The 12335-nt window shown below is 34.5% G+C and overlaps 1 protein-coding gene across 1 annotated transcript in view; it reads left to right on the top strand.

Moving 5' to 3' along the window:
- The first annotated feature begins 1205 nt into the window (after positions 1–1205).
- The window catches only part of LOC111039490 (receptor-mediated endocytosis protein 6 homolog), a 31737-nt gene continuing 20607 nt past the window's right edge, over positions 1206–12335 (top strand). The window contains exon 1 of the mRNA XM_022323029.1: positions 1206–1634. The gene's annotated coding sequence lies outside the window, so the exon portion shown is untranslated. The remainder of the gene's footprint in view (positions 1635–12335) is intronic.

Genomic DNA, 12335 nt, shown 5'->3' with positions numbered 1-12335 from the left:
GAGGGCATATACAGCCTCCACGAAGTTTCTCGTTTTTGTCGATATCACATGGGAATCCAGCTACCCGTCCCCCAAATTGATCTATTTGTGCCTATGTATGACATGGTTATAGAGCAGTTCTATTATACCTTGAACATTGTTTTTCAAACTATGGGTGGTCTTGAGGTATCAATATAATATAATTGTTCATATTTATTATTTTCATATGTCTATAAAGAAAATAAATCATAGACATTCATGCATTTAATAATATGTATATGGAATGAGATCACGATTTTTTATTTCTTTGAATAGATTCATGTCAAAGGCAACTACAAATACTACAAATAATAAAAAAAAACAAACATATAGATCATGTCATATTTTTAATTGTGTATTTATAATTTATAAGTACTTGATTTGAGTTTTTTTTAAATTGTTCAGCAATTTCGTACATATATAGCAAAGATCGAAGATGTTGAAAAAAGTTAGCTACTTAGTTCGATTACATTATAAATTCAAGAGACTGCGCGGCCTAAGATGTTGAGAAACACTGCACACTAACAAGAACCATCATAATATAGATAATATTAATATATTGATAAAAATCAATGACGGTGATTATAATGTTATCGACTATCAAGTGTATGATGACTAAACAAGCTCGTTTGCGATTCGGTCGTAATAATTATTTATATTTTGGTTTTGGGTAATTAAAAAAAATAAAAAATTTTTTACTCGAATAAAAATAATATATTAATTAATATATTATTTTTATTCGAGTCGAAATATTTTTTTAAATTAGCTTTCAGCATATTATTATAAGTTATTTCAGCTCGGAGTAGAAATTATATTATTATATTGTGTATCAATCGTATGTTATATTAGTTTTGTCCCTGGTACCAATCTCTGGTACTATCTGGTACTATTATAATATAATAATAATTAAAAAAAAAAAAAAAATAATAATAATAATAATAATATTATTATAATATTATGTAATAATACAATATTTAAAAAAACCTCACCGATCGGGGGACCACCGCCGCCGCCGCCGTATGCGATACCTGCAACCCTTTATGCGTGCGGGTCGCGGGGAGTGTTCGGGCGCAAGCGCACACCGCTACCACTATCACGGCTGCCCTGCCGCTCCAGCCGTCCCACCACCACCCCACCACCCACCGGTTACCGGCCGTGCGATGCCGACAACTGCGACTCGCGGTAGTAGCACTCGAGACGTCGCCGTAAACCGCTCCGCACCCGCGAGGACACACTCGCGTTCGCGCGCGAATTTTTCTCGTCGCGACCGCCCTACGCGCAACGCAGGCACAACCGCGGCACGACGCGATTTACGTCTGTTTTCTGTTATCTCCGGTGTGAGACGTTATTACGATCGAGTCGACGACCAAACATTCGGGCCACGGATCTACTAAACATATTATAATAATATTGTACATAAATCGCGATCGTTGCGATCCGTTTTAAACGCGCTTTCACAGAGTGCGGATTTCGTTTGACAGTGCCGCGACGACGCTGAGGACGAAAAGTGAATACCATAAATTATATCATCTGCGACAGCGGCGGCGGAGACGTCGGCGGGAATTTTCGATCTCACAACAATATTGGTCACTGAAATTAAACACATCTAGCTGGTGGTATGTATACCTGCCTCATGTAATAATATATACGTATACCTCAAATATACAAATATAACTGCAATTGTATCATTTTAATATAATATTATATTATACTTCACACTGTATTCGGTTTGTAATTATTTATTAATAATTGTATAACACATAACAACATCAATGCGCGTGGTTAATATGCCTAATGTTAGGTATCCAATATAATATAGTGTAATGTCACGGAGGAGAACGACGAAACGTCGCTGCAGCAGGCGGACTACAGCGAATAATAGGCATCATTATGAAATCATGATTTACGAAATAACATAGGTAGGTGGGCACCAAGAGCTTTAAAGCACAGTCGTGGGCTCAATAAATCGTGAAGACACTAGGTCGAGTATTAGACCATGAAACAATTATACTATACAGTTAGACGGATGTTATATAGATGACGGACCGGAATAACGTTTGAGAGAAATTATACGCATCGGCGATATACGACACGCGTGTACAACCGGCCGATGTGTATTACATATGATATGGTTAAACGTTATTTCGGGGCGGCGGCGAGGCACTGCAACCGCGGTGTGGCGAAACAATACGATTAAAAAACGAAATAATGCGCGAACGCCTCCCCCCCCGTACCCTTCACACAACCATCCGTCGACGACGACGTCCCTCCGCTGAGATATATTATTATATAGCACAGGAAGCAGGGTTATTTTTTTTTTTTTTACGAGTGGCGGAACATAGTGGGCACGATTTGCATAATTCCGAGATTTTAAGTTGCTGTTTTTAACTCGTAAAAATCTGGCAAAACCGAAGGATCGAGAGTCTCAAATTAATATCGAGGGAAATCGAGCAATCCAGAATAGTTAAGCTATAAATTGTTCATTGAATAAATTTGGTTTTGAGTTATGATATAGCTGGTGTAATATAACGTCTTGTTATTGCCACTATAGGAATTTGTTTGATGCACGAATAACTGAGCGTCGGATTCATTCTAGTAGGTACTTGCCTATGTAATAATAAATTAATACGCCACCGATTCGTGACGGTAGCTATTACCGCTTGACGTCCTATATACTTATTAGTACCAACTATACAAAGTCGCATATCAATTTCCCTCAACCTGACAAACTCAACCCAGCCTCCCCCCCCCCCATCATTGCAATCAAATGTTATAATTTTTATAAAAAAAGTATAATAAATAGTTAAACACATTAAATTATATAAAACTTAAAAAATGTAAAATATGTAAGTAGGTACTAAAACATTGTAAAGATGGAGTATCAGTAATTAAAAAAAAATTGTATACAATATTTACGACTTAATCGACTATAGAATGCTGCCCGATGGTGGCTATTAAAGTTGACTAACATTGACTTTTATTAACTTATGATTCATGTGTAACTCTCGTTAGTATCTATTTGTTTAATTACATATTTTAACATGTAGAATGTAGATAGTAGACACAATTAAAATAAAATTAGTAGTCTATTTGCACGCGTGTGCATATAACACCCGTCGCGCCGTAGTTTGTTTAGAAAAAGACATATTTTTTTTTTAATATTAATATTTACAGCATAAGGAAGACAATAAGCTTCGATGAACATACGGAGTGAGGGGAGTAGGAGCAAATTAAATCTAATCCAATAAACTTCAAATGCCTGTATAATTCTATCCATATAATAAGCCATTCAATTCTTATGGGCGAATACACTAATACATAAATACTAAGTACCTATAGTTCTGTTAAACTGTGTATGCATATATGTTAACTTATACAAACCAAGAAAAAAATTTGCAATTGGTTTATAACTGATACCATTGAGTAGGTATATAGATATAGTCAATGATTCCATATAATATATAAATAAGTTTGTCCTCTATATTGAACATTTTGTTTATGTACTGATAGGTACAACGTTTCATTTAATTTTTTAATCATAATGTCTTATATTTATATTATGATACATAAATACATAATAGTATAATATTTTGAAGAATATCCGCATAGATTCTAGTTTTTCAAGTACTTACTTGAGTTACTTGTTTTACAATACATAATATATTAAGTGGGTTTGTATTTTTTTAATTGGTAATTAATTTTTTTTTAAAATAATATTGTCACTTTGATTGTTTATTTTGTGTAAACGTCTTCTTATTTTTTTTTCTTAAAATCTGATTAAAAAAATTAAAACTTTAAACTATGAACTAATAATATACGTACATACATACACATAGGTAAAAGATTTTTTATTAAATTTCAACTTTTAATTTTAATTATAATATGGAGACATATTATCATTTGTAAAACAAGATTTGATTTCTACTTCAAGCCCATCGATCAAAATGTATACATGTTTAATATACGTTTATCTGCTGATAAAATATCTACCCATATGTAATATTTTTGTACTCAATATTTGGAGGGCTTTCGCAAATTATCTGATATTAGGAGTTATTAGTTATTTTAATGAGAAGAGTTGTTGCAGGAAGTGGATAGACACTTGAAGAAAAGTTTTATTATTGGAGGTTTCACTGTGATCATTATTGTCCTTAGTATGCAAGTATATAAGTTTACATATCATACAAATTACCTAAGCAATATTTGTCTAACAACAACAAAAATTCCTTGAGGTTAAAAATTATAGTTACTTATGATTGATAAATGTGAAAAAAAACTGCTCTAAAAATATATACCTGGTACGAAATGATATTCACATGTACGGCAGTACAGGTGATGTGTTTAAAACAAAATACATATACGGCATATAGTATACCCGCGGTGTCCCTCCCACCCCGCCGTTCGACTTCAAGTGTACGGATTTTTAGTGTTTCGTCGTCCGCACCGCTACATTTGTTAAAACACGGTGTCGCCATCGTCGTCACGCGCGACGCATCTCGATATTTACGACGTCGGTTGCGTAATATATTATTACAATAATATTATAGCATATTAACGTACATATCGCGTCCTCCAAGCATTAAAATAATGTTTTTTATTATATACACTTGAAATACAAACAAATTAAATATATTAATATATTGTACATGACTACATGAGTCAGATACTTTATACGCGTGCATATGGTTGTGTGGAGCCTCGTACGTTAGGTCTTCAAACGATGACTTCCAGAAAACGTTTGTCGAGCGTCAGAATTTTCCAGTGTCACACACAAAGTACAAACCTTAAATATTATTATACAGGGTGATTCTTCAAGCGTCATCATACATTTTTAATCTAATAATGAATATTTCAGAATTATTCTGATTTTAAGGTATAATAAATCTGATACCTATAGGTATTTAAGAACATATTTTTTAATTCTTCAGATTTTTTGTGTTTCACGGTGATAAAAACTTCTGTTTTTTAAGTAAGAACACCCTTTTTTACTGAAAATAATTTAATGGATAATGTTTTTGAACATTTTGTTATACCTAATTCGGAATTTGATTATTAAAATGTATGTATTAAGAAAAAAATAGTCGTTAAAAATGGCCATTTTTAAAAAACTTCATAAAGTACATTTATAGATTAACGACAATTTCTAAAAATTTTTAATTGACCTTAGCGCTCATTATTATCTTCCAAAATATTCAAAAATGTTCAGGAAAATTATCCACTAAATAATTATAAGGGGATATAAAACGGAGAAAGGGGTTGTTTGAAAAACAGAAGTTTGTTTCTACACAGGGCAATCCTGCAGCTTAAGTAGCCCTTAAGTGGGTATATATTTTAAAATTCCGAAATCCAGATTTCGAATAACTACTACAGCATTGCATCTTCGAAGAAGAAAAAAAGGGATGAGAATGCTCGGTGAATCACCCTGTATAGCCGTACTAATATTATGTGTATATATATTAGAATATTAAACTGCTCTTTCGTCGTCGTCGTCGTCGTACAACAACAATAATAGTAATAATAATAACCATATAATACGCGTATTTTATTCGGTCGTTTGTTTTTCTCGTGCTCGCGAGCGCGTGTGTATTATGGCTGGCAGTGACAGTGCCCATACATATATATACACACACACACACACACACACACATATATACACATATTATATACATATTATATTATCGTATAGATGTATATATACCTCGCGCAGTCGGCCGCGGCCCGTTATCGGCTCAAGAGATCTCGTCGCTGCGTCATCTCACCACCGCCGGACACCATACCATACTCCGGTATACGGTCGTCGTCGTCGTCGTCGTCGTCGGTAACCGCGCGTGCCCCACTCACACTCACACACACACACACACGGGGGCACATAAATATATTATAATAATATATATAACGTACACGCGCGAGCGGGCTTATCGAGTCGTTTACACGCGTGTATATATGTCGTAAGTATACATATTATATTATGTGTGTACTGTGTATACGAACAATCCGACTTACGAGTGTATATTGTGGATGTGTGTGTGTGTAATATGCATGATAATATTTATATACAACGACTCACGGCAGACACGCGGGTTTGCAATATATTATCACGGCGACGTACATAATAGTGTGCTGTATATACATATTATATATATATATGTGTGTGTGTGTGTGTGTGTGTGTGTGTGTGTGTGTGTGAGTGTGTGTGAGTGTGTGTGTGTGAGTAGGTAATATCGCTAGCCGTCTGCAGCGCGCGCGCGTTTAAATCTCTCCGCGTACCTATGTACAGCAAAGTACACGACGTCCATATTCCGCTGCGGTCGTCTCGGTTTTTACTTTTTACCCCGTTCTGTCGTATTATACCGTAGGTACGTATACCTATATGATTTAGTCGGGTGAAATCGTCATAAATTAAAACGATATTATTTGCAATATCGCTTATATTGTGCATCGTACTATGTAGGTATAGGTATAGATAGACACTACGATTATTATTATATTTATGTTATATCGTTGCCGTCGTGTATTATAATGTAAAATAGTATATATAGTTTATATACAGCTGATACAGTACTGATACATATATATTGTACATTATGCGAATACGTCGCGGGCGTTCACGATTTCTGTGTCTTCGCGGGATTCAACAGAAAATCCGACATAGAACACAACAACTGCAACATGATGTCCACAGTATATATACCTATTTATATATACATAATATACCTATAATATATAATAGTATATGGCAATGAGCACTGCTCCGCGGCGTGCAGTATTATAAAGTACAATTTTTTTGCCGTTACAGCTCTCCAGTCGTACATGCTAATAATAATAATAATAATAATAATGCGATCTATAGACAAATAGCGACGCGTTATTATAATACTATACATTATTTAATATTATATAATTTATATATTTTACGTCATGTTATGCGTCTTGCGGTAGTTTCGATGGTTCGGAGTCTACATCGCGTGCAAAACCCGACATCCTCGCCGACGAAATATTATACGCAGTTGGCCATATCGTTTTCCGTGTATATATATAGATTATAGGCACATAATATGTACAATATCAACCTAGCTATAGTGGTGCTGGTGCAGCGCTCGGACACAGCGGCGGGTCGAGTTACGACGAAAATCGTCGGTCGTGTGTGCTGTTGGTACCCAGGTAATACCCAGGTATTCCATGTACCTAGGTATACCTAGTGTTGTGCTGACTGCACAGCGATCGCGTTGCACTGCGCCGGTTTCGCGTTACCAGCTGTACGGTGGCGGTCTGCCTAGCCGGAAAGTAAAAGCGAGGATGGATAACGAATGTGCGTGCCGCGGTGGACTTCCAAAGCGTTCGCCGCGGTGCAGTTGTCGTCGTGAGGTTAATTTTTTTGTCGGCTGTGGGGTGGACCCGCCTGGTCTGGATCGGCGACGATCCGTGACGGCGGTGCGGCGGTGCGAATCGCGTGACGTGCAGTGGGCCGGCCGACCGAAGAAGGGACGAGCTATAGATATATAGATGTACTTATATTGATATATATATACATATATAATACTTGTGCGTAAGTACGTAACGTCAAAATGGCCGCGGCCACCGATGGCGGATCGACTATAAAATATACGATATAATATTATATATTAATTTGAATTGTGTCGACAAAATATGTTATATGTATGTACAACATCGTCATGGTTAATCATTTAATAAAATAATAAAAACAAAATTAATACCTGCAGGTATTCACATCTTTTTTCCAACACTTCAGTGGTAAATTCGGAGGGGGGGACTAGTAGCATCCCGAACTCTTCTAGCCGTTTGTTAAATAAATATTCAAACAAAACGTCGAAGGGCAGTGATTGAGGTGCAATGAGCTAGAGTACCAAACAACCCCTTACAGAACACTTGATTTCAATTAACGAAAGCCTTTATACATACAACCTTTGCTTGTAGTTAGATCACATTGTACTAAATCTAATACGCTACTCCGAGTTCCTCTAGCCTAGCTGTTGTTTTAAACTCGTTCTTCTTATTATTTTTATCCTATAGCCAGTCTCACTAATACACTGTTACAGCTTCCCATGTTCCTCGGTCCTTAACCATCTTTTCCATTATGGTCGAGGTCCGTCGATAACGCTTTCCACGTCCTGCCGTTCCTTTCTCCACGCAGGGCATACCGACAGCATGAGAAAATCATCGTCTAGGGCCTAGCGCCTAGGTACAGTATACTTGCACGTTGGTATCACCGCATTGTCGATATATACTCTAGGTCTTCACATCTAGGCGCTACTAGAATTTTCTTGCTCGAACGTCGCTTCCGTTTTTTCCGTTGTTCTCTAAAATAACTATAACAACCATAATTTAAAATTTTTAAATTACAACTAAATAACATGAATCATCACTCTTGGTTATTTAATATGTAATTTCGTTCACATTTTATCATAAAACAACTAAAAAAAAAAACTGTGCTAACATATTTATATATCTTTTTTTTTTTGGTAACAGAACAACCTAGAATTTTGCGTTAATTTTTCAACTCTTTGCTATAAAAGTTTAAAATTTTTGAAATTTTTAATTATTCAATTAATAGTACATTTTGAATGACATAAATGTTGTCAAAATTTAAACTTTAAATGCTTATAAAAAAATCTTTACTACGTATTTTACCCTTATATCAGGAATCTTGTATTAAATGTTCACACTCATTGACCCAACAAATAAAATTGTATTGACACAAAAAATAAAAAATAAAACAATTTAAAATGTTAGTCCACACCTTAAAACAAGTCAAAATATTTTGAAAATTTTGTCATAAATTGATAATTTAAGCATATGTTGTAAATTTTAGTTATCTGTAATTATTCGTTTTTGAATTATAACAAAATAAGAAAATCGCTGTATGAGAAATGGAGTGAATATCCAACGTTGTAACAATTTTAACTTCAAACACTCATAAAAATGTAATTTGACTTTTCGGTAAAAAATTTTTCTTGATAAAGGTAGATAAACTTATAAGGAATCTTGTATCTAGTATTTTTTTCGATTTCCACTAACAACAACTTACGAGGAACCTTGTATTCCATTTTAAGTTTTTGAATAAGCGATTTTTTTCTTATTTACATTAGTTTAAAAAGAACTAATAATATTCGAAAATTCCATACACCTATAAATAGGTTGAACACAAGTCAAAATATTTTGACAATTTTATGGTGTATATGAAACGTGAGTATAAACATTCAGTGCAAATTTCATGTACCTATCCTCGATATATTTTTTTTTTTTAGTTACACCAAAAACCAAAATCGATTTGTTCGAAACCTGCTTTCCGTAAAATCTAAAAATTCCTCTTTTTTCTTAATTTTTTGTTCGTTTTTTCCTTCCACTTAAAAAAAAATATTTTGAATTTTATACGTTTGACCCACCAAATTACTAACTAGATTCAGTTTCTTACCATAAAAGATTCTGTTGAAGAAAGTCGAGGCATGTTCCCAAAACGTGTAACATATATAAAAAAAAAAATATAAAAGAACACACATCATTGTGAAATCAATATTTGCTCTACTTAGAATCTAAAATCCATAATTATTGTCTGTTATGAGTACCATCAAAAATAATTAAGTATGGCATACTTCGAACCGGTTGTTTTTAGTATGGGGTGATATTATAATTTATTATAATACTTGTACATTCTACTATTTGATTACACCTATTTATAGAATGACTTGTACTTTATTTTTAGACTTAAAATCGAATTCATTGAGTAGGTTCCTACCACATATATTATTTATTGTTTACTCTCTATTTTTATTTAACGTGCAAGCTTATCTGTGAATTTTGCAGTCCGTGAAAATTCGTGTTGAATGATGGTGTATACGCGCAATCTGCAGCTGTTTGAAATATTACAATACCCTGACAATATTGATAACAAAAAATAAATATTATAGGTACGTTTTACCCTGAGACTATATAATATTGTATAAAATCAATATAATAATATTAATATAGCCATGTATAGATGGCTGATAATATATTAAATAGGTATTAAATTATTTTCTCGTAACAATATTATCTAGAAATTATTAAAATATGACCGGAGAAATTTGAGTGGCTTCATGTTTATATTCTGTATCCACCATATGCGGCGATTAGAGTCTACGTTTGACCATATAATATTATGATAATAATAATATAATACACTTTACAACGTTATATAATTCTGTGTGTGGCAGTGCATGGTATCGACGGAGGAGTTTATTGGTATACCAGCTATACCTGATAACGGTTATATTATGGTTAAAGCTGATGCACGGTAATCAGGTATATTCAGTGTTCGGAACTTTCAATAAAAAACTGAATTCGTTCACGTTCACGTTCAGTCCTTAAGAATGGAACTTGTTCGCGTTCACGTTTGTGGCGCTGTCGTTTACCAATTAAATAAGTATCGGTTAGTACAATTTTATTGTTTACTGGTCCCTTCCGGATGGTCGCTATACTAAAGGAACTATAGTCGGTCGTGTTTCAAAGAGAAAACTGTAGTGACATTTATATGACGGTATTTTGGTGACTTGCAGATTAATAACTACCATATAGTCTATGTATTAATGTATGCGAGTTTATAAAGTCTAGAAATGCCCGGAGTATCAACGATAATAATATCATGGTCACTATTTTCAAGTCGTTCAAAACGATGTATAAAATACGACAATATAGCTTGAATTCCGACTAGACTGTAGGACATAATAGGGGTTTACGGATTTTAATTTCGAAAACGGCTTTCGTTTCATAAGATAACTGTATTTCAATCGATGAGATTGATAATCCATTAACTGTTTATGTTTATAAACTTATAATTATTTAAGTATAAAAATTCCACGTGTTGATCATTTCAGTTATCGAAAAAACAAACGTGGGCTCAGCCAACTGTCAACCCTATTGTACATCTTTGCACCCTTATATTTTTATGGTAATCGTTGAGAGGTTCTGCAAAAGCCACTGTAACTAGTATGACTGCAGGCCATTTGTGATTTTTAGCCTTTTGAAAACGTCGCTTCCCTTCAGGTGGCCTTCATGCTCAATATGCATTATTATTATATATTAATATTTATGTTCGTATTTCCACGGGAATACGGGATCTTTTGTACATAGTGTTATATTATTTTTAATAGCAAACGGCAAAGGAAAGGGGTGGCAGACGGATTTATAAAAGACACAGATAAACACTCAAACACCTATGTATGGTAGTAGTTTTATTATTTATTCTGTACTTGCATAGTGCCCAATGCAGCAGTTTATGTGTTTTCCGTCAGCACAGGGTATTATGATAATATTATTAATAATAATGGTCGTTATATTGCTAATAGAGACACAAAAAGGATGTAATGATAAATTAATATGTCTATATAGTATAGTAAGTGTGTACATTGTACAATATGTATATCAACATTATTGAAATAATAAATAAAAAATAATATACACGACGCGTAGTCGTCGAACGACAAACCGGGTGTGGCACTTTATAGTTTATGCGATTATAATGACCGGTCGTGCCGCGATATCGTAATGCCACCGGTAATCGTGGTGAAACGAGGCGGTAATTAAAATAAAATCGTTTTAAGCCGGGTTCACACTATACGCGCACGCCGTGTCGTTTCGTCGTGTTCATGTACCTATTATATGTATATATAGGTATCAAAATATTGGTAACACTTGTTACCTATAACATAACATGTGGAATTCAAGACGGGCGCAGTGTAAATCCGGCTTTTGACGTCGCGGTTTTAGGTGTCCATAATAATATTATCTTTTAGACGGTCGTCTCGACGTATTGATTGTTTTAATCATTTGTTTTGTACCGAACTGCAGCAGCTGCCATAAGCGGGATTATAATCGCGAGGCAGGATTGATCTGTTTTTTACACTTTATTTTCCGGCTCACCTGTATACTTTTGTCACGTACGTATATTATGCTAGGCGTCGTATTCTGCGCCGAAGTGTGCAGAAAAGAGGAAAAAAAATATCAAAACGAATACCAAAAAACAAATGACGACGACAGAAATCATAGGCATAAAAAATTTAATAATAATGTAAAATCGTAGGGTTCGACTTGTGTTTATCTGGTTTTTTTGTCCTCAGCACCGGGGAAGACTTAAACCTACACGCCGCGGCCACCGACCCGCTGTCGACCGCGTATCGGGACATAAGACGCGCCTAGAGTGTTTGGGAGTACCTAAGTTTGAATAATTACCAACTGTAATGAAATTGTCTTTTTTTTGTAATAAAATTACTATCTATAATTCTGGTTAATTAGTTTTTTTTTTAATACATTTTATGTACCAT

Source organism: Myzus persicae, unplaced genomic scaffold (genome assembly GCF_001856785.1).
Source record: "Myzus persicae strain clone G006 unplaced genomic scaffold, MPER_G0061.0, whole genome shotgun sequence".
In the NCBI taxonomy this organism is placed as follows: Eukaryota; Metazoa; Arthropoda; class Insecta; order Hemiptera; family Aphididae; genus Myzus; species Myzus persicae.
Note: the sequence above shows the minus strand (reverse complement) of the source record. Positions and strands in the feature narration are given on the sequence as shown.